Source organism: Mandrillus leucophaeus, unplaced genomic scaffold, assembly GCF_000951045.1.
Source record: "Mandrillus leucophaeus isolate KB7577 unplaced genomic scaffold, Mleu.le_1.0 Scaffold470, whole genome shotgun sequence".
Classification (NCBI taxonomy): domain Eukaryota; kingdom Metazoa; phylum Chordata; class Mammalia; order Primates; family Cercopithecidae; genus Mandrillus; species Mandrillus leucophaeus.
This window is the reverse complement of record NW_012105032.1, coordinates 1173164-1179654: the sequence shown is the minus strand read 5'-3', so window position 1 is coordinate 1179654 and position 6491 is coordinate 1173164.

Sequence of the window (6491 nt, the reverse complement as noted above, 5' to 3'; positions counted from 1 at the left end):
TCTCGGCCTCCCAAAGTGCTGGGATTACAGGCTTGAGCCACCGCGCCCGGCCTGGACTTCCTATTCAATAAATGGTGCTGGGATAAACTAGCTAACAATGTGTGGAAGACTGAAACAGGACCTCCTTCCTTACACCATATAGAAAAATCAACTGAGGATGGATTACATATTTAAATGTAAAATCTAAAACTTTAAAAACCCTGGAAGATAACTTAGGAAATATCATTCTGGACATAGGACCCAGCAAAGATGTCATAACAATGACATGAAAAGCAATTGCAGCAACAACAAAAAATGACAAATGGGACCTAATTAAAGAACTTCAGTACAGCAAAAGAAACTATCAGCAGAGTAAACAACCTACAGAATGAGAGTAAATGTTTGTGAACTATGCAACTGACAAAGGCCTAACATTTAGCATCTATAAGAAACTAAAGGAAATTAACAAGCATAAAACCAAACAACCACATTAAAAATTTAGGCCTGGTGTGGTGGCTCATGCCTGTAATCCCAGCACTCTGGAAGGCCAAGGCAGGGGATAACTTTTTAAAAATTCCAGATGTCTGCATAGTAGTAAATTTCTTGAGAATACTCTCATATTTTCTCCTTTTTAAACCATTTCTAAATATGCTAATTTTTGCCTTAAGTTAATATATTCAATGTATTTGAAAAGATGAGAGTCATGCTAAGCACTTTTTAGATCTTAAAATACGCCTTTGAAAGTGATGTCTAAAAGGTATAGTCTAGGAAGTCACAGTTCATCATTCCCCCATGAAAACATTAAGAAAACAGCTATAGATGGACTAAAATAATATTATAGAAATTCTGCAACCAGTTAAAGAATGATAACCACCAACTGAATGCACAGTCAAGAAAGAGACACATTCAATATGTTAGAAAATTCTGTGGTATTTTTATTCACTCTTGCTTCATCTCGTTCCTGGCATAGTAGTGTAATCAGCAGAAAATGAGGCAACCATGTGTTCCTTTGGTTAGGCAGAAGTAGCAGAGTAGAACATGTTTGCAACATTCTGACTCATCTATGGGTTACCTAAAAGATTATTCTCTGCATTACTCTGATATATTATGGGAATATGATCTCCATCAAAGATCATATGAAGAACATTAAGTATAAATTCTATCTTCAGTTGACAGAAAGACAGGGCCAGTTCCATGGCACATAAAACCTACAGGAGAACTGCAAATCCACATATGCCTGAGGGCAAGACATTACAGGTAGAAGACGGAAACATGACCCATTTAAAGGAGCAACATAAACTAAAAAAGGCAGCTTCCCTAAAAGAAGACATGAATTGGAATTAAAAAAAACAACTTTAAAACTGCTTTCTTAATATCCTCAAATAGTTAAAATGAAACATACACTAAACATAAAAAGAAATCAGAAAACTATGTATGAAAAATATTCACAACATGATAGAAATTATTTAAAAAACCTAACTACATCTGGAGCTGCAAAAGGCACGAACTCAATTATAAAATTCACCAGGGGGTTTAAACAGCAAACTCAAACAGGGAAAAGAAACAATCATACAATTTGAATGATGGTCTTTAGAAATTATCGAGTATGAGAAGTAAGAAAAAAGTTAAGTGAATAGGAGGGAAGAGAGATGTAAAACATCATCAAGCAGACCAAAATATATCTTGTAGTATGTCAGTCTGTTTTATATTGCTGTAAAGTAGTATCTAATGCTGGGTTATTTATAAAGAAAAAAAGGTTTATTTTGGCTGACCGTTCTGCAGACTATACAAGAAGCATAGTACTGGCATTTGCTTCTGGTGAGGGCTTCAGGAAGCTTACTATCATGGCAGGAGGTGTAGGGAGAGCAAGCATGTCACATGGTGAGAGAGGAAGGGAGGAAGTACCAGGCTATTTCAACACCAGCTTTCACATGACATAATAGAGTGAGAATTCACTCATTACTGTGAGAAGGGCACCAAACTGTCCATGAGAAACTTACCTCCATGACCCAAACCTTCCCCACTATGCCCTACCTCCTACATTAGGGATCACATTTCAACATGGGATTTAGAGGTGATGAACATGCAAACTACATCAGGAACTTGCAGGAGGTGAAGAGAAAGAGAAAAAAAGAAAAATCATCTGAAGATATAAGTATGGAAAACTTCCCAAATTTGAATAGAGATATAAATATACAATTACAAGAAGCTCAATGAATTCCAAGTAGGACAAAATCAGAGACCCTAAGACACATTAAAATCTAACTGCTGAACGGCAAAGACAGGAAAAGGACATTGAAAACAGCAAGATAAAATGGACCCATCATATGCAAGAGCTCTTAATATGACTATCCTAGTGAATTTCTTATCAGACACCTTGGAGAACAGAAATAGTGGCATGATACATTTAAAGAAATTGAAGAAAAGAACTGCCAACCAGGAATTCTACACCTGGCAAAGCTATCTTTCTAAAACAGATAAGTAGTCAGGACATTTTCATACAAACAAAAGCTGAAGTAGTTTACCACCCCGGACCTTCTCTGCAAGAAATATTAAATGGAGTCCTTCAAGTAGAATCCTAGACAATCACTCAAAGGCATAAGAAAAAATATAAACTTCTCCAGAGACGGTGATATGGTTTGACTGTGTCCCCAAAAATTCATGTGTTAGAAACTTAGCCTTTAATGCAAGCATTTTGAGAATTGGAACCTTTAAAAGGAGACTAGGATATGAGAACTCTGTCCTCATGAATAGATTAATATCACTATAATGGGAGTGGGTTACTTATTGGAAAAGTGTGTATTTTTTTTTATTTTTTATTTTTTTTGAGATGGAGTCTTGCTCTGTCACCCAGGCTGGAGTGCAGTGGTGCGATCTCAGCTCACTGCAAGCTCAGCCTCCCGGGTTCACGCCATTCTCCTGCCACAGCCTCCTGAGTAGCTGGGACTACGGGTGCCTGCCACCACGCCCGGCTAATTTATTTGGTACTTTGTAGTAGAGACGGAGTTTCACTGTGTTAGCCAGAATGGTCTTGATCTCCTGACCTCGTGATCTGCCCTCCTCGGCCTCCCAACGTTCTGGGATTACAGACATGAGCCACTGCACCAGCCATGTGTGTCTTTTAAAAATGAGTTTTGCACTCCATTGCTTTGTCTAGAAGATGTGCTCTGTTTCCTGCCTGCTTTCTGCCATGGATGATGCAGAAAGAAGGTCCTTGACAAATGCAAGCCCCTCCATCTTAAACTTTCCAGTTTCAAGAACTATAAGAAATAAATCTCTGTTCATTATAAATTACCCAGTATTGGGTACTCTGTTATGTCAGTACAAAACAGTAATAAAAAATGGTAAATAGATGAACAAATAACAAATATAAATATTATTATTTTAATTTTTAGTTGTACCACCACTTATATTATCTATAGGATTTAAAGTATAAATGAGTAAAGATTATAAATATGAAATCTTTATATGATAATGGTAATGGTTACATAACATCTAAAGATATACAGTTTAGCCTTGAACAACATGTGTTTAAATTGTGATTCCACTTATACATGTATTTTCTTCTGCCTCTGCCACTGCTGAGACAGCAACATGTTCAGGACTGAACATGAAGTGATGAGGATGAAGACCTCTGTGATGACTTAAACCAACTTAATGAATAGTAAATGTATTTTCTCTTCCTTATGATATTCTTAATAAAATATATTTTCTAGCTTACTTATAGAACATAATACATACAAAATACAAAACGTGTTAAATGACTATGTTATCAGTAAGGTTTCAGTTCAACAGTAGGCAATTAGTAGTGAAGTTTGGGGGAATACAAAGTTATATGCAGATTTTCAACTTTGTAGGGACTTGGCACTCTTATCTCATACTGTTCAAGTGTCAATTATAATTTATGATATTAGTAACATAAACTGGGAAAGGCGGTAAGCTGCAAAGAAGTAAAGTTTTGTATGCAATTGAAGTTAAGATGGTATTAATTTAGGATGGATTTTTATAACCTTATGATGTTTTATATATTACTTACATGGTAACCAAAGAACCATATGTTTTTTGGGTAACCAAAAAGAAAATAACTACAAAATATACACAAAAGGAAATAAGAAGGGACTCAAAACATATTCACATAAAATAAACTATATACAAGGGAGGTCAGTAATATAGGAATAAAAGACAAATATCTATAACACACACACAAATCAAATTACAAAATGAAAAGTATTGATAGTGCTCCCCTATCAATAATTATCCTAAAGGCATATAAAATATAGACTTCAATCTGAATACAGAATGGATAAAAATAAGATCAAACTATACACTATCTACCAGAGACAGTTTAGATCTAAAGAAATACAAGTGTTGAAAGAAAATATGGAAAATACAAAGGAACAAGAAGGCAGTAGGGGTGGCCATACCAATTTCAGCCAAAATAACTTTAAATTAAAAAAAAAAAAACTACTATAAGAGGGATAAAAACAATATTATTTAATGATGTAAAAACCAATTCACAAGGAAGATATAACAATTATAAACATACATGTGCCATACATCAGAGCTCCAAAATATAAGAAGCAATTCTTAACAAAATTGAAGAGAAAAATAGGCAACTCTATAATAATATGAGGAGACTTTAGTACCCTACTTGCAAAAATAGACAGCAAAACCAGGCAGAAAATCAATAAAATAAAAGGGTACTTAAAAAATACCTTGAACATTTAGACCTAATAGACATATAGAGAGCACTCCACTCAACAACAGCAAAGTACATTATTTTTTCACATACACATTGATTGTTTTCAAGGAGAGGCCATATATTTAGGCACCCACCAAATAGTCTCAATAAATTCAAAAACATTTAAATCATACAACATATGTTTTCCATTTACAATCAGCTGTTGACTTCTATTCATTGCATTGTGACTGGAAAAGACTACACACAGACACACACACACACACACACACACACAGTTTTTTAAAAATAATAAATTTAGAAAAGCTGCAAGATGCAAAATCAACAAAAAACTAATTGCCTTTCTATACACTAACATTGAAAAATTTGAAATAAAAATTAAGAAAACAATTTTATTTATAATAACATCAAAGGGATTGATAATACTTAGAAATAACTTAGTCAAGGAGGCAAAATACTTTTATGGTATAAACAAAAAAAATTTGCTCAAATTAAATGATATATTAATAAATGGAAAGAAATCCTGTTTTCATAAATTCGAAAACAATATTGTTAAGATGTGTAGAGTATCCGAAGTTGATGTACAAAGTCAATGCAATCTCAATCAAAATGATGGTTGAGAGAGAAGGAGAGAAAACTCTCTCATGCCTCTTCTTATAAACAGATGATTCCCACCCGTAAGCGCTTCACTTTCACAACCTAATTAACTCCCAAAGGCCCTTCTTCTATTCACATTGGGGCTAAGGGTTTTAACATAAATTTTGTGAGAAAAACAACATTTAGTCCACAGCATTCTACCCCTGCCCCTCACCAAATGCTTGTTTTTATAACAGGCCAAATTAATTCCTTTCATTCTAACATTTCTAAGACTCTTAACTCATTGCAGCATCAATTCTAAAATCTAAAGTTCTTAATTTCATATAAATATCATCTAATCAGATGTGAGTAAGAGTTTCATCCTTAGACAAAATTCATCTCTATCTGTAAGTCTGTCAAACTAAAAAAGTTATATGGTTCTAAATTAATGGTAGGAGAGGCAGGGAATAGACATTCTTATTCTAAAAAGGAAAAACAGGAAAGAAGAAAAAGATTATGAGTTCCAAGCACATCCAAAACCTAACTAGGCAAATTCTGTACAATCTTAAGGGTGGAGAAAATTTTTTTTTTGTCCCAATGCTCTGCCTTCTGGACCCACTAGGTAGCAATGTCGCCCTCATGGCTCAGCGGGGCACTGCCTACGTCATGGCTCTCTGCAGTGCCTGACCTATGGCCATGATGGAGCTTTCTGTCAGGGTTCTGCCTATGCTGACACTCTGCCATGCAGTGATTGCCTCCACAGGCTCTATTGGATGGCCCTATCCCTATGGCACGGAGCGTCCCTACTCTCTGAACTTCTGTTGGGCACTGTCTGCTTTATAGATCATTGAATTACTTTAAAGGTCCTCTTTTTCTTGAAAGTTAGCACACAGTTTCAGCCTTTTTAATTTTATCACACTTTCTCTTTTTTTAATTTTTTATTTCCAGCTGGCAGTGATTCTGATGGTATAATCAGATATCTATTCCTGGGTATTTTTAGTTGACTGATTGAGTCTGTGCTTCAAACTAGCAGTTTTCTTGCTGGGGTGGTTGATTAATTCCATGGTTCACATCCAACTATCTCAATCTCCTTATCAAATGTTTTCTTTGTCACACCCTCAGTGCTCTATAACATGTTTTATAACATGTTTTATCATTTTTTGCAATATGAACAGGTTGAAAACGTTATACTTTTTCAGGTTTTGGCTTATTTATTTATTTATTTTTAATTATCTTT